A 21,771-nucleotide genomic window follows, 5' to 3' on the forward strand; every position below is an offset into this window, starting at 1 on the left:
GTTGGATCCCATATGTTACAAATTCTTTCCGCTCATTCGGTCACCCAGGTAGGGAGTAACAGCACTAATCCCCACCCTGCCTAATTTGACATACTTGGTTGTTACACATTTGCTGCTGTACACAAAGCACCTCTGGACCCTGGACGGAAAAATTGTCCGCCCACTCACCTTATCGACCACAAGCTGCGGGATTCTTCGCACTTAAACAGAATTTGTTTTTGGGGTGTCTTGTCTCTAAAATGGTTATTTTTAAAAAAACGAGGGAGTCATACGTGGTGATGAGTCTAATGGGTAATTGAAGTTGAAGAGAGAAAGACAAACAAAATGAGATGTTAACCAATGATGATAACAGATATTATGCTTGCACCCTCAGGAATATACGAAGAACGAAGAACAAAAGACAAGATGAAGACAATAACCTCCATTGTGATCATCGCTGGACTCCTACAATTGTGCGCGTTGACAGCCTTTGTACCCCACACCACACTGACCCCAGACATGACCATACAATACGAGACCCCTAGCCCGGACACCACACCTCACATCAAAATAGACACTGATACCCCAACATGGAGCGAAAACATTGTAAAATGATATTCTCTTTCCTGTACAGTAGAAGCCCTTTTGGTAATAGCAACACTCTGCAGTGTCGTTCAGACACTTCGACTCCGCAAATGGCGAAGGAGAGCCTCCCGCTCCCCGGTATACACACTCCGAGCCCCTTTCCTTGGAATCCAACAAACCCCACAAACCTTTTAAACCTTTTTCACTGACAAAATAAAAAGATTGTACTTCTTCTATGACTGTAATAGATTAAGTAGAGATGTGATGCTGCTGTTTATTCCTTAAAAATTGTTGTATTGTACATAAGTTCCTTTTTGATATTTGCCAGCAGCATGAGAGTAGCTGAGGTAATGATAGTTTGAGGTTCCCTTGTGTAAATAAGTTAAATGTGTAATGATTAAATGTTTTATAGCGGCCCCTTAGAGTTTATGAATTTATGATGTGTTGATAAAATTAGGTAAATGCTCCAAAAACATAGGACAGAGTAGTGTCAAACCTGTTCTTGGCCAATGGTAACCGGCACACCAAGGACGGATGAGGATCAACAGTGTGATCCACCAAACTTCGTGTTCAGGATCAAAAGGACAGGATGTAGCCATCTGGGATGGCCACTTACAAAGGATCACGGGAAATATGGCCACCTTCAAAGGACCATGGGAAATGTGGTCAACCCAGGACTCAGACGCTCAGAGCTTATGTATATTGGCAACTCAGATAACTAGATGCTATCAAAACCCCCAGCTACGTTGCATTCTAATGACCCATTTCCCCAGAACGAAAGACCTGTACTCAGGTAACAGATACAGAAACAGACTCATCGGCGCCACTCACTTTGCTCAGGGAGCCCAAAAAGCCAAGGTCAATGACCGCTCAGGACATGCCCCGCCATCAAGGCACCCGCCCCTTTATTGGCAAGAATTGAAGGCAGTAATCGAAGCCTGTCGAATTATTGGGTCCAAAGCTAAGGACCGCCCAAAAGAGCGCTAAACCCCAGGAGGATAAAGAGAGACACTGCCATGTGTTCAGTCTCTCTTGGCCCCGGCGCTCGGTCTCTGGGCTTCGACCTACGCCTAAAACCAAGTGTAGCATCACGACCAGAAGACATGTTCAAGACCAACGATCACTACCAGACGGATGAGCCCAGCAGAAACAAAGTCACTTCTCCAAACCCAGCCACTCAAGATACGGACAAAGACCTTATTCCTCTGCATAAAGCCGGGTGCCTGACGTTAAGTACAGGTTGTTGTAGTGCTAGGTGTAATTTAGCTTGTAGTGTCCGGTATCCGGTAAAACCTTGTGGTGGTATCATTTGATACCTGGCAACTCTCAAAAGCAATATCATCATTAATAACTGTCACATCAGTATTCAGTTAAAAAGAGCAACATTATTGGCGTCTCCGGTGCGAATTGGCAACAATAGTCACTTGTTTGTACAAAACTAGAGTATTGCTGATAAAAGGGACCTGCTGATTGGCTCGCAAGTGGACTCTGGTAAAGGGATTGCCATGGAGAATCCATTCTCTTTTCATGCAATATAAATTGTTGTTCACTTTAAGATTGGTATTCTTGAATGAGTGCAAGGTGAAACAATTCAATAGCATGTCTCTTTTTTTCAGCAATAGGCAGTGGGGGCAATTATCTGCCCACATTGGCCCGGCATATGTCCTGCTATTCTGGCAGAATAGCAGTAAAGCCCCTAAAATGGCTTCACATTGGATGCCGAACGGATCGTGACACTGCCGGCACGTGGCACCTGATGTAATCTGGTCCCCTTCCTCACGGGGCATGAACCAGATAAGCATATTTGATTGTGCATTTAAGTATGCTCGGACATTCGAATTAGGGGTTTATCAGCTCCCGGAATTCTTTCACCGCCCCCTACCTCCACCCCCACCCCCATGCTGACACAGCTGAGGCAGGCAGGAATCACTACTGGACTCCATCATCGGAGGCTAGATGTGATGATTATGTCAGGGTTCTCGGAGACCATTGTAACCCTTGGGTGGTCGGTGACATGGCAGTGCAGTGTCCTGGCTCTGGGAACATAAGCTGGGAGGCATAAAAAGATGGGCATGGATGGCAGGGCATCCCCTTAGCGGGGTCTCACTCATCTGGGAGGGGGATAGGTGCTGGTGCCGACGATGGGGGCGGTAGGGGGGAAGGGAGAGTGGTGGGGGCTGATTCTGGCTCGGTGAGGTCGGGGACAATTCTTTCACAAAACATCTATCTTTGGTAATATTTCTGATCTCCAAATAAAGCAGAACCATCTCCAATTTATGATTCTCTTAAAGTAACTGATAGAATTCAGGAATACAGACGAAAATAGTTGTAATGCTTATTGTAATCTGGATTTTGGTAATAACTCAGATCACGACATAATCAACTTTTCTAAATTTTCTAGATTGGCTTCCATTGCAAAATATCTCTTACAAATGTAAAGGGAGATAACAAACATGATTTGCTTAATAATAATGAAATACTAATTGCTTTTCATGGTAGGCAGACTGAGGCTTCAGTGACCAGTTTGGTCTATGATGTGGAGATGCCGGCGTTGGACTGGGGTGAGCACAGTAAGAAGTCTTACAACACCAGGTTAAAGTCCAACAGGTTTGTTTTGATGTCACTAGCTTTCGGAGCGCTGCTCCTTCCTCAGGTGAATGCAGTGGTATGTTCCAGAAACATATATATAGTCAGATTCAAAGATGCCAGACAATGCTTGGAATGCGAGCATTAGCAGGTGATTAAATCTTTACAGATCCAGAGATGGGGTAACCCCAGGTTAAAGAGGTGTGAATTGTGTCAAGCCAGGACAGTTGGTAGGATTTCGAATATGTGTTGCGTTGTCTCAGTCCCAGTGTATGGATCTCTGGTGAGAAAGGCTTTTCAAAAAGCCAGGCGTATGTGTTGCTGTCCAGTAATTCCACTGAAGAGTGCAGGTGTGTTGTCGTTAGACGAAGAGAAAATTGACCTTGGCTGTGAAACTCCCACAATCAAATGGCCAATTGACTCTGGCTGTCTAGACTACAGATAAAGAATGCAAATTTTTGTGCGTGGGGCGCAGGGATGTCAATGACTTTAGGACAGGAGGAAGGAAATGTGAAGTCATTGGAAAGAGCCTTCAAAACAATTGCAAATCGTGAGAGGAGCACTTTAACAAATGATGGTTTTCCACACCAAAGCCTAACAAATCATCACTGAACTCAATTCATCAGCAGAACTGTTTTAAACAAATGACCATATGGTAATGCTTTTGAAAAAAGTGGGATTATATGTCTTTCAAAATTAAACCTTAATATCCTTTTTTTTTAAAATTGATTGTTCAGCTTCTGAAAGCACTTTTAACCACCTTTCTCTTCCCTAACAGCACATGAACAGCAATGTTTCAAGAAGGTGGCTCACGGTGACCTTTCAATTGGGATGGGCAATAAATGCTGACCATGCAAACATCCCATGAAAGAATCGATGAAAAACAAAATTGGCCTTTGAGAAATAGGGTCAATCCAGCCAAAGAAATGGCAAAAATCTAGCCAACAGGTTTAAATCTTTCCCTGACTCTTGTTAGAATAATTGATACTAACCACTACTCCATGTACTCACAAATTCTAAGCATTTCAATGACCAATGCCAAGAACGGAAATATTTAAGAAAACCCATTCAGGCAGACTGAACCATCAACTGGATTTTTTTTGTTTGTTTGGGGAAACAAGAGGGAACTCAAAGCCAGGACAGAAATGGGTCCTCTTAACATCATGACAATTTAGGAGACTCTCACAAGGTCCAGGGTATTTTGTGGGGAAGGCTAGGAGGCTAAAGAATCGTTCGTATTAATGAAGGGTCAAGCCCATCGAGTCTGCAAACCAATGAATGGTTTGATGTGATCATCTTCAACTCAACTTTCCTGCTATATTCCCATAACCCTTGATTCTCTTACTGATTAAAAATATGTCTCTCTCAGCTTTGAACATATTTAAAGACCCAGCCTCTACAGGCCTCTGTGGGTAAAGAACGTCACAAATTCACGACCCTCTTAGAGATGGCATTCCTCCGTATCTCTGTCTTAAATGGGCAAACTCTTACTCTGATATTATGCCCTCTGGTCGGACACTTTCCCACAAGGGAAAACAACTTCTCAGCATCTACCCTGTCAAGCCCCCTGAGAATCCTATATGTCTCAATAAGGTCACCTATTATTCTTCCAAACTGCAATGAATACAGGCCCAACCTACTCAACCTCTCCTCATAATATGCACTGGGCTACAAACTAACTTTGTAAATGATTCATAAAGGCAAAGCCAAGTTGGTTATTCTTGCCATCCGCTGTCCAGCCTTGAGGAAATCGGAGATTTGGTACTACGCTATGTTAGCAAAAACTGGTGTACATCAGAACAGGGCAGCAGCATTGAACGGGTACAGCCTATGGTAAATACGACAGAGTATGTACACTGGCGATCATTGATCCTGGCGATTCTGACATCATTAGGAGCAGGCCGGAGAAAATCAGTGAGGAATAAACTCGGCAGTGACTCTGAAATATTTTCCAAATAAACTTACTCTGTAAAAGAAAAGTACCTAAGCTCGCTTTTTAATAGTGCACATCTTTTTTAGTCTGGTACTCTACATTCATCATTTTGTTTTATTTGTGAGATCAACTCTCAGATTTACAGCATAGGCTTTGGTGAGGAAGTCTCCTTGGCCTATGTTATCTCCACCTTCTGGAAACGCAACCTTATTGTCTTAAACCCGGGTGGGAAGGAGGGCATGGTGACGCAATGGTTAGCACTGCTGCCTCACAGCGCTGAGGACCCGGGTTCGATCCTGGCCCCAAGTCCCTGGCTGTGTGGAGTTTACACATTCTCCTCTTGTCTGAGTGGTTCTCATTCACCCCCACAACCCAAAGATGTGAAGGGTAGGTGGATTGGCCACGGTAAATTGTCCCTTAATTGGAAAAATAAGAATTGGGTACTCTAAATTTATTTTTAAAAATTGTCTTAAGCTCAGTATCATGGCTTCAATCACATTGGCAGCATGTACCGGTTGTGAATCAACCTATGATCAAAGAGATACTTGCTGACGGTTGTGTTAAACTTGCCCTTGAACCATTGATCTTTTCTCTTAATATCCCAGCCTATCTGAAAATATTGTTTAAGACTTACTTTCTCATTGATGTCTGACATGGTAGCTCTTTTCCTTCGTGCTTGCTTCATTTGATATTTTGTGCACATTGAGGATCATTGATCTATTTGTAACAGTTCTCAGCAATAAGACTTTTTGAAAATTCTTTGTCATATGTCAGAGCGATCTATTGTAGACATTCCTTGCCTTGGACCTACAAATGAACACCATGGGGACCTGCCAGCGTATTTGAAGACGGAGGGGCTCTTAAAATAAAGTGGGTGGTCTTCCACTGCTTCCCCACCCACCCAGACTTATCTACCATTTTATGGTGGACAGGGAATGCGTCAGACAGCCTGTCCACCCTTTGTGATATTGAGGGCCTTAAGTAGCCAATTAATGACCTATCCCACCTCCATCGCTACTTTATGTGTCGTTGAGGAAAGTGGAGGCAAGGCAGAGAGTTTGGCAGCTTTCACAACGCGGGTTGCTGTTGGACAGAAAGGAGGATGTTTATCCTCCTTTGGGGATCCCCTGCGCCCCCCCCCCCCGTGCCCCCCCCTTTGCCCCCCCTTGTGCCCTCTCCCTGCACCCCCCTGCGCATCCCCCCCTGCGCCCACCGCCACACCCCTGCCCCGCACCACACACACACCCCCCGTGCCCCCCCCCCCCCCCCCCCCCCACCAACCTTTTGGTCAAGGGGAGCAGTAAACACGGTGCTCAAAGTAACTGTAGTAGGGAGATAACATAGATATTACTTTCAAATTGTTTGCCACTGCTTAACATCTATGCAGGGATTGAAAAGTAATGTTACTTGTGCAGGACAGGTGGCTTATTTCTAGAACTGAAGGCAGTAAATGTCAATTGCTTGTTGAATTTGCATTGGGAGAGAATATCATTTTTTTCCCCTAGATTTTAAATTTAGAGTACCCAATTCTTTTTTCCAATTAAGGGCCAATTTAGCGTGGCCAATTCACCTACTCTGCACATCTTTGGGTTGTGGGGGTGAATGTGCAAACTCCACACAGTCAGTGTCCCGGGGCTAGCATTGAACCCAAGTCCTCAGCGCCGTAGTGGGGGAGAATATCTGGCAGACAAAGGTGGACAGATTATTTTATCTAAATGATGTACCGTCAATTACCACGAGGCGAGAATGGTGAAACAATCGAGGCTTTATTGCACAAGATATTGTGCCTCCTGTAGCTGGAACCAGAATGGCTGCAGTGCAGGAGAGCACACACTTTTATATGCCGCAAGCTGGGCGGAGCCAGAAGGCAAGGATTTACCGTCGTACCTGTAATATACGGGCAGTGCCGTAATACATACAATATATCACTAGTGGTGTTTACCACATTCACCCTCTGTTAAAAAAAAGTCAGTCTGGGGTGACAAAACATTACAAATTAAGTCTGTCGGAGGCTTTGACCCTCTGTCGCGATCGCCTCAGTCCTGGTGCTGATGTGGGCGCCGACGTGGTCACCTACGACTCCGGGAGCGTGTTGTCCACGTCTTCGTCACCCCTGAGTGGATCCAGTGGGAGGACGGATCCCACTGGGGTGGGGGCTGCGGTGAGGTTCGCTGGAGGAGGGTGAGTGGCGCAGGGATGACTGAGGCAACCAGGGGGGGGGGGGGGGCGGAAGCGGTGTCAGGTCGGGGGTTGTGGGTGGGGACCCAGCGGGTGCCAGGTCCCAGAGGGAGACTGTGTCTTGGCGCCCGTCGGGGTGTGCCACGTAGGCGTACTGCGGGTTTGCATGTAGGAGGTGGACCTTCTCGACCAAGGGGTCCGATTTATGGCTCCGCACATGCTTCCGGAGGAGGACGGATCCAGGAACTGTCAGCCGTGTTGGGAGCGAGACCCCGGAGGTGGACTTCCTAGGGAAGGCAAGCACACGTTCGTGACGGGTCTCATTAGTGGCGGTGCAGAGGAGCAAACGGATGGAGTGTAGCGCGCGGGGAGGACCTCCTGCCAATGGGATACCGGGAGATTTTTAGACCGCAGGGCCAGCAGGACGGCCTTCCAGACCGTCCTGTTCTCCCTCTCCACCTGCCCGTTTCCCCGGGGGTTGTAGCTGGTCGTCCTGCTCGAGGCGATGCCCTTGTTGAGCAGGAACTGATGCAGCTCATCGCTCATGAAAGAGGATCCCCGATCGCTGTGGATGTAGGTGGGGAAACCGAACAGAGTGAAGATGCTGTGCAGGGCTTTGATTACCGTGGAAGAAGTCATGTCGGGGCATGGGATGGCGAAAGGGAACCGGGAGTATTCGTCAATTACGTTGAGGAAGTACACGTTGCGGTCAGTGGAGTGGAGGGGCCCTTTGAAGTCCACGCTGAGGCGTTCAAAGGGGCGGGAGGCCTTCACCAGGTGCACTGTATCTGGCCGGTAGAAGTGCAGCTTGCACTCTGTGCAGACTTGGCAGTCTCTGGTGACGGTCCTGACCTCCTCAATGGAGTAGGGCAGGTTGCGGGCCTTGACAAAATGGAAGAACCGGGTGACCCCCGGGTGGCAGAGGTCATAGAGGAGAGAGCCCGGAGTCGGTCCACTTGTGCGCTGGCACATGTACCGTGGGATAGGGCAGCGGGGGCTCGTTGAGCTTCCCCGGGCAATACAAGATCTCACAATTATACGTGGAGAGCTCGATCCTCCACCTCAGGATCTTGTCATTTTTTATCTTGCCCCGCTGTGTATTATTAAACATGAAGGCAACCGACTGTTGGTCAGTGAGGAGAGTGAATCTCCTGCCAGTCAGGTAATGCCTCCAATGTCGCACAGCTTCCTCAATGGCTTGGGCCTCCTTTTTGACAGAGGAGTGCTGGATTTCGGAGGCATGGAGGGTGCGGGAAAAGAAGGCCACGGGTCTGCCCGCCTGGTTGAGGGCGGCGGCCAGAGCCACGTCCGATGCATCGCTCTCCCCCTGAAAGGGGTGGGACTCGTCGACCGCGTGCATCGTGGCCTTGGCGATGTCCGCCTTGATGTGGTCAAAGGCCTGGCGTGCCTCAGCCGTCAGAGGAAAAACTGTGGACTTGATGAGTGGGCGGGCTTTGTCCGCATAATTAGGGACCCACTGGGCATAATATGAGAAAAATCCCAGGCATTGTTTCAGGGCCTTGTGGCAGTGGGATGAGGGAGTTCCAGGAGGGGGTGCATTCGGTCGGGGTCGGGCCCTAGGACTCCATTTTCCACTCCGTAGCCAAGGATGGCTAAGCGGTTGGTGCGGAACACGCATTTATCCTTATTGTATGTGAGGTTAAGGAGTTTGCGGTATAGAGGAATTTTTGGAGGTTTGAGTCATGGTCCTGCTGATCGTGGCCACAGATGGTGATGTTATCTAGGTACGGGAATGTGGCCCGCAGCCCGTACTGGTCAACCATTCGGTCCATCTCTCACTGGAAGACCGAGACCCCATTGGTGACACCGAAGGGAACTCTGAGGAAGTGATAGAGGCGGCCATCTGTTTCGAACACAGTGTATTAGCGGTCCTCCGGGTGGATGGGGAGCTGGTGGTAGGCAGACTTCAAGTCAACTGTGGAGAAGACTCGATACAGCGCAATCTGATTGACCATGTCAGATATGCGTGGGAGAGGGTACGCGTCGAGCTGCTTGTATCGGTTGATAGTCTGGCTGTAGTCAATGACCATCCTATGCTTCTCCCCTCTTCACTACCACTACTTGAGTTCTCCAGAGGCTGTTGCTGGCCTCAATGATCCCCTCCCACAGAAGCCGTTGGACCTCCGACTTGATGAAGGTCCTGTCCTAGTCTGTACCGTCTGCTCATAGTGGTGACGGGTTTGCAGTCCGGGGTGAAGTTCGCAAACAGGGAAGGTGGATCGACCTTAAGGGACGTGAGGCCACAGACGGTGAGGAGGGCAGGGGTCCGCCGAATTTCAAAGTCAGGCTTTGGAGATGGCATTGAAAATCCAGGCCAAGCAACAGGGCAGCGCAGATGTGAGGGAGGATGTAGAGCTTGAAGTTGCTGAACTCTACGCCCTGGACGGTGAGGGTCGCGATACAGTACCCCCGGATTTGAACGGAATTTGATCGGGAGGCCAGGGAGATTTTCTGGGTGACGGGTGTACCGGGAGGGAGCAGCGCCTTACCGTAGTGGGGTGGCTGAAACTCTCTGTGCTCCCGGAGTCGAAGAGGCAGGTCGTCTCATGCCCGTTGATCTTCACCGTCGTCGTAGCGGTTGCGAGGTTGCGGGGTCGAGACTGATCCAGGGTGATGTAGGCGAGCTGCAGAAGATGCTGGGAGGTCCTGGGCTGGTCAGCCGTGGCAGAGGCAGCAGTAGGCGGTGAATGGCCAGACTAGCAGGGGTCCTGAGGCACGGTCCAAAATGACGCCGAAGATGGCGGCGCCCGCGGGGCGCACATGGCGGGTGGCATCAAAGATGGTGGCACCCACGGGCCGCACGTGGCTTGCGGAGGAGAAAATGGCGGCGCCCCTAGGTCGCAGGTGGGGGTGTAGAAATGCCGGGCCTGGAAACAGCGGCGACCGACCGGGCCCAGCAAACAGAAACAAAGTGTCCTTTCTTCCCACGCCCGTTGCAGGTCGCGCTCCGCGCCGGCAGCGCAGCCTTGGGTGTTTGCTTTGTCCACAAAAATAACACTTGGGGCCCCCCAGAGTTGGCTGGCTGCCGCGTGGCGCAGGCTGCTTGCGATGAGCTGGAATTGGCAGCTGGTGATGCCCACGATGCCCATGGGGGTGCCGCGCGGTCGGGGGTGTAGGACTCCAGGTTACGGGAGGCCACTTCTAGTGAGCTACTTAGTCTCCGCAAGATCGAGCGTACCCCCTTCCAATAGTCGCTGGCGGACGTACGTAGACTTCATGCCAGGTGACATAAGCGTCTCTAATTAATAGTTCGGTGTGTTGGACTGACGGAAGTACCTGGCAGTCGCAGTTCCTACCGAGGATCTGTAGTGCCCGCAAGAAATCGTCCAGAGTCTCCTCGGGGAGTTGCCGTCTCGTGGCCAGGAGGTGCCTGGCGTAGACTTGATTCACCGGCTTAACGTAATGCCCCTTTAGGAGCGTCATCGCTTCTGAGTAGGTGGCCGCATCCTGAATGAGGTGGTAAATGTCAGGGCTCACCCATAGGTAGAGGACTTGGAGCTTCTGTGGGTCCAAGGATTCTTCAGTGGCTGCTCTGAGGTAGCCTTCGAAGCAGGCTAGCCAGTGGTCGAAGGTAGACGTGGCATTGGCTGCGTGTGGGTTCAGCTGCAGGTGATCAGGCTTGATTAGAAGATCCATCTTTTTAAACCTTGAGCAATAAATTGATGTACTGTCAATTACCACGAGACGAGAATGGTGAAACAATCGAGGCTTTATTGCACAAGATGTTGTGCCTCCCGCAGCTGGAACCAGAATGGAAGCAGCGCAGGAGAGCATACACTTTTATATGCCGCCTGCCAGGCGGAGCCAGCAGGCAGGGATTTACCGTCGTACCTGTAATATACGGGCAGTGCCGTAATACATACAATATATCACTAGTGGTGTTTACCACACTCAATATCTTTCTCTGGTTAACACCTGGGAAACATCCTTGCCTTACTCATTGGGCGCGATTCTCCACTCCCACGCTGGTTGGGAGAATCGCCTGGGCAGCCAAAATTTCTGGGGACGCCGGTCCGATGCCCTCCCGCGATTCTCCCAAGCGGCGGGAACGGCCCGGTCAAGTTTCGCGGGCCGCAGGCCGGAGAATCGCCGGAGACCAAAAATGGCGATTCTCCGGCACCCCCGCTATTCTGAGGCCCGGATGGGCCGATGGGCCAGGCAAAAACGGCGGGTTCCCCCTGGCGCCGTCCACACCTGGTCGCTGCAGTCGTGGGCGGTGCGTCAATGCTGGGGGGGCGGCCTGTGGGGGGGGCGAGGGGGGATCCTGCACACGGCTTTACCTGGAACGTGGGGTGGCCCGCGATCGGTGCCCATCGATCGTCGGGCCGTCCTCTCTGAAGGAAGACCTCCTTCCTTCCGCGGCCCCGCAAGATCCGTCCCCCATCTTCTTGCGGGGCGGACTTAGAGAGGACGGCAACCACGCATGCGTGGGTTGGCGCTGGCCAACCCGCGCATGCGCGGATGACGCCCGTTATGCGGCGCCGGCCGCGTCATCAATGCGGCGCCGCTTTTACGCGGGCGACAAGGCCTGGCGCGTGTAGATGACGCGGCCCCGATCCTGGCCCATTGTCAGGGCCTGAATCGGTCGGGACCAGGGCCGCTCTGCACCGTCGTGAACCTCGACGGCGTTCACAACGGCGCGGCCACTTCGGCGTGGGAGTGGAGAATCCCGCCCTTTTACTGTGTGACTACAGATCATTATAGGATGATAGGCAGTCTGAGGTGCAAATTCACCAAGTCATTATCTTGAACCTGGCAACAACTTTCAGGTGCTTTGAAAAGAAACAGCTTATTTTCAGCTGCAAGTACTAGAGTTTAACAAAGCTATAATGGATATTCTGTAGGGTTTGCAAGGAGAATAAGGGAACTAATTAAAGTCTGTAATGATTTAATTTGCTTTGGCTCCTTTGATCTACCACGAAACGTGCTGGGGTATTCATATTCTGGCCTCTTACGATAAAGCAATTGTGCACAGGTCTGACAGAACCTGATATTGACCCTCCAGGCTCAAAGAATGCAGAACCTTACTTACCATGTGTATTAATACCTGTTCTCAACCAACTAATCATTCTATCAATTAATTATATATAACGACCTAAAATCAATTAGATGTCTGGTATGCGAACTTGGTTAAATGAATAGAAATTCACTGACTGCTCGTTTTGTCCTTTCAAGGAGATTGATTTCACCAAAGTGTTATTCAGTTTAATACAATCTAAGTTAGGACCAAATAGAAAAAAGCATTATGACCTGAGCGCTAACATTCCTTTTTAGAATTCGAATAATAAATCTCATAGCGAAACACAATATACTCGCAATAACCCAATGGAACTTTTTGCAGAGTTAAGTTCATGTTCTTCAGAATTTATATTTTTGGTAGAGGCTTTAAAAGCTTTTCCATATCAAGCAAATCGGTGGTGTGGCCATTTTTCTCTATTGGCTGTCCGGTATGAAAACTGGGCATTCCGAGGAGTTTCTGGGCTCTATCTCATGTCCTTTGATTTCCCTGAAATGCCTTCTGTGCTCTTGTTATATTTTCAGGAAGAGTTGAGTTAATTCTTTGAATTGGGTTATGATTTATTGATTTGTATGGTTTTGAAAATGCCTGTTCATGATGGCTGAACATTTTCATCACTGTACAAGACAAATTCCAAAGCCATTAAGTGGAGCTAACCTGTCTAAAAACCCATCAGAAATAATTACCTTGAAGAAGATTGAATGGGATTATCTCCTAAACTATTTACAGACTATCCAGACAACCATATGGGTAAGGACACAACGTATTCGATGTAATCATCTCAGACAAGAGGTAAGAAAAGAATTCACCCAGCCATACTCGAATCAAGTTAAAACCATCCAACTGGAACCCACTAGGTATGACCATATATGGGTGACTGGGGTGCTGATGAGAGACAGGATTACGTGACAAGCTAGCTAACTCTCTTTTGAAATTGTTTTCCCCAAATCAGCGACAAAAACAGAGAAGGCACCAAGGTGGGCCTCTCTCTCTCTCTCCCCACCTATCTTGAAAGATCAGACCTGTCTTCAGTTTGACTATCTATGTGCTGCAGAATTTTCAGTAACTCAACTCACATCTGCTGTCTCCAGAACAGAGAATTCATCCCTCTACGTCTTTAAAGCACCTCAAAGCTAAATCCAGAAGGACCACCAAGCTCAACCTAGATCCCCTAAATCATCAATTTACAATGATCTTTATTGGGCTTAATTGCTTAATCTATCCTCCCTATCTGTCTATCTATTTGCAATCTAATTTTGTATGTGTGAATCTCAGTTTATGTGTGTGAAAGTTGAAATGTTTTTATTATTTAGCTCAGTTTCCTGGACAGCCAGTTTGTGATGCAGAGCCATGCCAAATTCCGCACCGGCTGAGGTTATTCATGAAGGCCCCACCTTCTCAACCTTGCCCCTCGTCTGAGATGTGGTGATCCTCAGGTTAAATAACCACCAGTCAGCTCTCCTCCTTAAAGGGGAAAGCAGCCTATAGTCCCCTGGGACAATGGTGACTTTATCCTGTTCATATATACACTAAATAAATTATCTTCACCCAGACACCCAGTCACATCTTTGCCACGCTTGAATAATTTGAATGAGAAGGAGTGTCTCAATGATAGGCCAGTTTCCACAGCAACAGAATCTGAATTATATGTGCAAATCAATGTTAGCAGATCATTATTAAAGCAGGCAACCAAGGGTGTTCTTGAATATATTCAATATTTGTGACAGATTTATAATTCAGGAAGAAATTAAGATTCAAATGCCTTTTTTTAAAGAAGTATTTTTCGGATATGAGTGTTGCTGGCAAAGCAGACATTTATTTCCCTTCCCTAATTTCCATTGATGCTGATGGTGGGCCAGTTTCTTGACTTACTGCAGTTCATGTGGTAAAGGTGCTTCCAAAAGGCTCTTAGTTTGGCAGTACCAGCACTCCGATTTCTCCACAATAATATTCTACAGTTCAAAAAACATTTACACGTAAAATCACTTTCACAAAAGGTTAGCAGGAACCAGGTTTGTTGACCCAGATTTGCAAACCGTCAACAATTGAGGGATGTAACCTGATCAATGTCTGACAGTGAGCCTAACTGTGTCACTATGTTAGCAGTGTGTGGTGAAACAGAGAGACCTTAAATGGGGCTGATATTGGGCCATACCTAAATACTCCTGGCAAGCTGTCTGTGCCTGCCATTCCTCACACCCTGGTGCCTACTTGCCTCACTAGTATAGCCCTAGATAAGTCCCAGGGTTAGGAATGATAGCAGGTAGGGGCATCCCGGACAGCAGTGGCCTTGGGACATACTGTGGAATTGGAAGGTGAACTCCCCTTCCAGCTCAAGTACTGTGTTCCAGGGCAGCACGGGCACACAGTGGTTAGCACAGTTGCTTCACAGCCCCAGGGTCCCAGGTTCGATTCCCGGATTGGGTCACTGTCTCTGCGGAGTCTACACATTCTCCCCGTGTCTGTGTGGATTTTCTCCGGTTTCGTCCCACAGTCCAAAGATGTGCAGGTTAGGTGGATTGGCCAAGCTAAATTGCTCCTTAGTGTACAAAAAGGTTAGATGGGTTTACTGAGTTATGGGGATAAGGTGGAGGTGTGGGCTTAGGTAAGGTGATCTTTCCATGGAATGGTGCAGACTCGATGGGCCAAATGACCTCTTTCGGCGCTGTAAATTCTATGATCTATGATCTCCCATTCCAGCTTCACATAAAACGGTTTTTAAAATTGCGTACCTTTCCACTTGCTGCCATTGGCTGAACTCTTCCAAGTCCGGGAAACCTGAGGGGAGCAGGCCACTCACGCAATCCTAATTTCTTCAAAAGCTCCTTCCACATTTATTCGGCTCCTCACTGACATAGACAAGATGCCTAATACCCGTTTCAGTTGCATACCAATTCTAAAAAAAAGAGTCACATACATTTAGCAGTGGGATTAATACCTGCACAGATTTGGTGCCACTGTTCAAGTGGCATGCTAACCACCTCACAAATGCATGCACCTCAAGCACAGAATCAAAAGAAACCTCAATGAAGGGAATAGTCCCATACAAATTTATTGATCCCAGTCTTAATCATCTCAAACATATCATTTTTCTTTACTATTTCCCTCATCGCTTTGCTCTCTTTTCCCAAAGAGTTCTTGTTGGCATATGACACCAGGAGCATGACTGTTCTCAATGACTGACCTCAAGTGGCCAATTTTCATGTGCGAATTTAGATAGTAAGAGTCAATAGATGATTCAATGCTGAGCTTGATCCTGTCTCCAACTTGAAATCCATATATGCATTTTCCAGAGCCCTTTAATGCATAGTGTTCAATTGTGAAAATTCACACCCTCCTTAATCCAGACTGTGAGCCTATTCCCTCTGCCGGAACCCTGGTGCCTTTTATTTTTTTAAGTGATTGACATTCTTGTAAAATGGATCCGTCAGACTAAAGCTCATCCATTTCGTCATTTTCTGGAGTTAAAGGCAGTCTTTATATTTATTAAATGACAATTAAGCAAATTAAAAATCTGATGCCTCAACCTGTACAATCATCTCAAAATCAATGAGGAGTGGGCAACAAATGCCAGCCTTGCCAATAACACCCACGTCCTGAGTAAACTCTCCAAAGGCAGATGATGGCACATCCAATTCAATAGACCACAATACGTCCAAGTAACACATAAGGACATTGGTGACTTGCACATGGTTCTATTTCCACAGCATAGCCTTGTGGTTGCAGTCAAGGAATGTGAATGAGTTGGGTAGGTTAAGCCGTTGAAAGACTAATTATATAGGAACTGCTATAAAACTATTAATGGACAGGTTTGTTTGTACTGTTTAACCTATTCATTTTACAAGCTCATAAACCATTGTTGATTTTTAGATTAGGTTTGCTGCTATTGTGCTTCTTTTGGAATCATGAAAGATCAATCAAGTCCTGACAAAGAGATGGAAGTGTCAGGCATAAAACAGTTTTGTAAATAACAAATTGTTGCATGTAAAAAAAGTTATAAGCCTTCCCAACTAAACAATTATTTTTCCGTTTCATTAATCGAGACAGACTAATAACAGTCCACTTGGAGAGGCCAATGCTTGTTCTCTAAAACATAATTTTCCAACTTTGTTTGAATTGCCTTTATATGATAGTCCAATTCTTGACAGTGAAGTGTTCTGTGTTTTTAGGTATATCATAGTATAGTGATTGTGTTACTGGACTGATAATCCAAAGGATTGGATTAACTACTCGGAAAAAATGAGTTCAAATTTTGCTATAAAAGGTGGAGAAAATAAATCCAATTAGTTAAATAAAAGCTGAAGTTTTAAAAAAATAGTATCAATAATGGTGATCATGAAAACTACAGGTTTGTCATAAAAATCCATCTACTCCACTAAGGTCCTTTTGGAAAGGAACTCTTCCATTCCTTTCCTGGTCCTGCTTGTATGTGACATCAGGTGCACCACAATATGATTACCTCTTCCCTCTGAAATAGCCCAGCAACCTACTTAGCTGTATTCAAGGAGATGGCTCACCATGTCTTCTGAAGGAAAATTAGGGATGAGAAGTAAATACTGGCCTTACCAGTGATGCCCACATCCTTGAATGAATTTTAAAAAAAGATTGCGGGCAATATCTTCTGATAGGATCTTCCAGTCCCGCCAAAGGCGCACATTCGCAAAGAGGCATCTTGACAAATACATGAATAGGATGAGAATGGAGGGATATGGACTCCGCAAGTGCAAAAGGTTTTTGTTTAGATAGACATCATGATCAATGCTGTACTGTTCTTTGTGTGAAGGACATTGCTTAATTAAATACTTGTGCACGTATGAATCAGGGTCAGCTGGGACACAGGATGTGAGGGGAGAGCTACGAGGCTAAACAAAGTCAATAAACTCTCTCATTAAAGAACAGCTCTGTGTCTTAGTTTTGACTTCACCAACCAGCTTGGGTTCTATTAACATTGAGAAGAGGCTTGGAAGAATGAGCGATTCTCAGTGGAGTAATTACGGAATCAGTACGGTGGCTCCAAAGCCATCCACTCTGTTTTGAAGAGGTGGCAGGCCAGGACCCTGCCTGCTATCATTGACTGACACCCTGCAACACAATCTGAAGTATTGCAGTTGTCATCCCAGTACTTTCATGCAACATCTTTGATTCTCTCCTTTCTCTAATTTCTCTCTCTCTCACTCTACAAGTTGTAAAATAGCTTAGAACTGTTAAGAAATATAATAGCATGGTACTCAAAAGGTATTTAAGCAGAACACCGTTCAGAAGCAGATAATTTGACCTACCATACTCTTTGATAGAGCTATCCAAATAGACCCACTCTTTTCCATTACCCTGCAGAATATTTCACTTCAAGCATTTATATAATTCCCCTTTGAAAGTTATTGTTGAATCTGATTCCATCAACCTTTCAAGCCGAGCATTCTGCGTAGAAATAATTATGATGTGTAAACCTGCCTAACTCTGACAACTAAAAATATCCCGTTTTTCTGATTCCAGTCATTTGCTTTGACTCTGATGTTGAATGTATGTTCGAGCATAGTGTTCTTCCTGCAAATTTGTAATTATTTTTGATCACCTGCTTTTATCTTACTCAACTGTGCCTAGCACTCCATCCGAACCTCATAATGAGAAGTAGGTCCAGATATGGCCTGAAAGATTTGGCCTTGGAAGCAATGGGATCTTTGTTACAATAATGGGATGAAAAGTCAAACCCACATACACTTGGCTGGTTCATCAGGCTGGGCCACAGCCTGACTTCAATCATCGTGGTTTGGGAGGGTTGCAATTGATGGAAATTTGTACAAAAAACCTTTTAGTTGAGCTGTAATTTTACCTGTATGATTGGTTTTGACTTAAATATTAGTTTGGTGTTGATCTGCTTTCACTTTAAAAAGAGTTGGAATCAGCTTGAGTTGGATGAAGGTTAGTTTGTTCATCATACAGGCTGGTTTACTCATCTGACAATGAAAGTATTATGTAATGCCAATGGAAAATCCAATAGCAACAGTTGTTTCTTAAAATAGAAGCAGAATAAATCATTTCATAGACTTCATGCTAACAGAGAAACTAGTTCTGTTCACACTGCTGCCACAAATGAATTAGGTTTTGCCGCCAATGTAAAGTTTAGTATATTGCTGCATTTGACCAGCATTAGAATAGACATGACTGGAAGCATCACATGTTGATCTCAACAGAAAATGGTTTCACAACAGATTTGCTAAAATGCAGCCTTCGGAAAACCCATTAGAAAACATGTTTCACGGCACAGTGGGCATTGTGCAGGAATTCAGCATTGTCCGACATCCAGTCTGAATTAATTGACCTCCGATGGTGGGCAGCAATTGGGTACCACCACACATAGAAATCATTTGAATGGCCAGACAGCACAAGTTGGGAATCTGCCTGGATGAGTTATTCGTGTATTGCGAACCGTATGCCCAATTTCAGGGGCTAACCAATTTAGCCAGCAAGGAATTTCAAAATGACAAATACACATTTCAATCTTAATATTTGGAGTTGATTTTAAGCCCTGTAGTTCAGAGGTGCAGTGGCCAATTAGAATCGGCCAATGAAACTCAATGCATCTTTCGATAAGGCACTTTACAGCCTTCTGGACTCAACATTGAATGTAACAATTTCTAAACATGAACTCTACCCCCATTTTAATTCCCTTTTCTCTGCATCTTGTTTTTCTCATCTTTTGCTTTTGGTTTTTGAACATGCACCTTCATTATTCTGCCTTTGACACCACCCAGCTGGACACATCTTTTGTTTCTTTACTTGTCCCATTACTACTCCCTTAGGCTCTGTTGCATCAGTTCTTTTTCATTTAGTGTCTCCTCTCTTCCACTGTACCGTCCATTTTGTTCTTTATGCACTCTCCATCAGTTGACCTACTTGAAAGCTATTGGGCGCGAATCTCCGTTTTCAAAACCAAAGTGGAAAAGCAGAGTGGTTCCCATCGACGCTAGAAGCACTGCAGAGGTGAGATTTACAGCATGCAAAAAGGCTATCACTCTGCCTACGTGAATCGCGCCTGATTCCCGATGCCCCGGACGAGTGATTACCTTGGGTCGGGATTCACCTTGTTCGCCTGATAAAGCTGTACCAGCTTTTAAGCACCCACTCACCTCAGACTGCCCTTCCAGTCGAGAAGATGGCTGCACAAAGATCAACACCAATGTATCTGAATGCAGATATTGACGGAATACATGGATGCTGTCGATGAGAGGAGGGGCGCCCTCTTCCCCAGGGTGGGGTGAAGTCCCATGAACGAAGCCTGGGATGAGGTGACAGATGCTGAGAGTGCTGGCAGCCTCACCAGGAGGAGCAGAAAGCAATGCAGGAAGAAGGCGAACAACCTCCTTCGAGCTGCTAGGGTGAGTAACCATCTGTGTGACTTTGGCATCACTCCCTTCCCTGACCCCAATCATTGGCCCCAAGACCCTTATATGCCTGTAACACTCCCAAATGTTCCTTAGAACCCACCTTCAAGGAATCCTCAACACAAGATCTCCCCTCTTTGGCAAGGCCCCTTGCCCACATATGCCACCAGCTAGCAAACTCCCTCAAAACTGGTCTACCAGCATCTCACAATTTCATTTAATTGTCCCCAAGGATAAAGGTCATAATTGAGCTGAGAATATTTCATGCAGCTGATCTTTATTCAGTAATCACTGCTAGAAAATGTATACATGTGGCAATTGGGCTGTGGAGAATAGGTTACTTTCCCCTGGTGTTAATACCAAATGTAAATTGGCTTAATGGTGTGGACTTACTGAAAAAAGTGCCTGGCTCATTTCATGTAGGACCCTTACATCCAAGTTTGGAGAGGTAGACACTGAGAAGGCCTAGTTATGAATTTTGCTTCACCTGACATTTCTCCATGTTATGTTTGACCTTTAATTGTTGTCTTCCTGAAGTGCTTTGCGACATCTTCAGAAAAAGACACCATGTAACAGTTTGACACTTGAACATTTTGAAAATCTGTGTTGGTGCTGCAGTTCTGCTATGTTTGGCGATGTCTATGTCATCGTTTGTCATACAAACATTTCAAAGTTTTTCCAAAGTTACCAATATGTAAAACTTTAAAAGTGCTAACAATTCGAAGGGACTGTTGAGGTTTAGGGAACCTTTGAGGATGAATGAACAAAATTGGAACTGAAATTAGTTAAATGAAAACCAGCTATAGTAACGCTGCCTTACAGCCGTATACAAGAGATGCATGGCCTCATTCTTAACATAAAGCATTGATGACCTGTTCTGTGTTGTATGTTCCCAAAGACAAGACACACACAAATTCTGGAACCACTATAAATGTTAACAATTACTGTGAAACAAATTTACACCAACCTATGTGTTACATCAGTAACCACTGCTAATCTGATTCATTTTTGTGAATTACTCATTATTCGAAGATCCCAGATTATATCGGAGCACTGTTAATACAGAATGTATAAACTTTTGATACAGAAAATTTACTTCCTGAATAAGACTGTTCAATACTCATAAATATGGTACTGCTTGAAAACTCCTTTCTAACTGTGGTGAAAAAATAGCAGTAGCAACTGCATTTAGTTTGTTTAAAAAATAAGAGTAACATGGTGGAAAGAACACAGAGCAAAAATTCCTTTAAGCATCATTACGGGCCTGGAATAGGAGCCATAAGCAAAAGACCAAGGCCATCCTGAAATTTGGTTCCAGGCTTCATTAATGTACCTCCACAGCCAGCTCGCTTTTTTGAGGTCTATGTTGGATCATGTGGGACAATCAGAGGTCTCTAAGGCCCTGAAAAAGAAGATTAGTAAATAGAGTTAAGTTAAAATGCTTCTAACTCGGGGTTGGGATACAGATTTGTCTGTGAACCAGTTCACACTGATTGTTCCCACAGTTGTATTCACATTGTGCTATTTAAAGTGCCACAAAAGGTCAGAGCGCTACTTTTTAAAGCCTTAACAATCATATGTTATTGTTATTTTCCCATGACTTGATCATCTGGCATTGCAGCACCAGAAATGGCAAACATGACCATCAGAGATGTTGGTTTTCAACTTGTTTCCAAAACAAAAAAAATGCAAAATCTAGTCTTAAACTCCTCTCTGTGACCGAAAGATTGAGAAAAGGGTTGACATTTGGATGTGCAGTTTTGTGAGTGTCGGCTAATATCAATAGATTGGTAGAAATGGATGCAATCTCCATATCTGCAGCTACGTCACAGGTGGATTCCCGTTCAATGGCTTGTTGCAACCGGCATTTTCAGTAGGTTGGCTTGAACGCTCTTTACAGGATAGTCAAGTGATGTGGTGAATGTATGTAACAAAAGCCCCTTATCATGGCGTGGTACGCTTAAGATTTTGTGACATCTGATTTCACACACAGCTAATGTTCCATTTTAACAGTGTTCTCTCCACATAGAAATAAAACAATAAGGTACATTTTGAGCCAATATTTACAGGTAATGGCAACTAGAAGATTA

Source organism: Scyliorhinus torazame, chromosome 21 (genome assembly GCF_047496885.1).
Source record: "Scyliorhinus torazame isolate Kashiwa2021f chromosome 21, sScyTor2.1, whole genome shotgun sequence".
NCBI classification, from domain to species: Eukaryota; Metazoa; Chordata; class Chondrichthyes; order Carcharhiniformes; family Scyliorhinidae; genus Scyliorhinus; species Scyliorhinus torazame.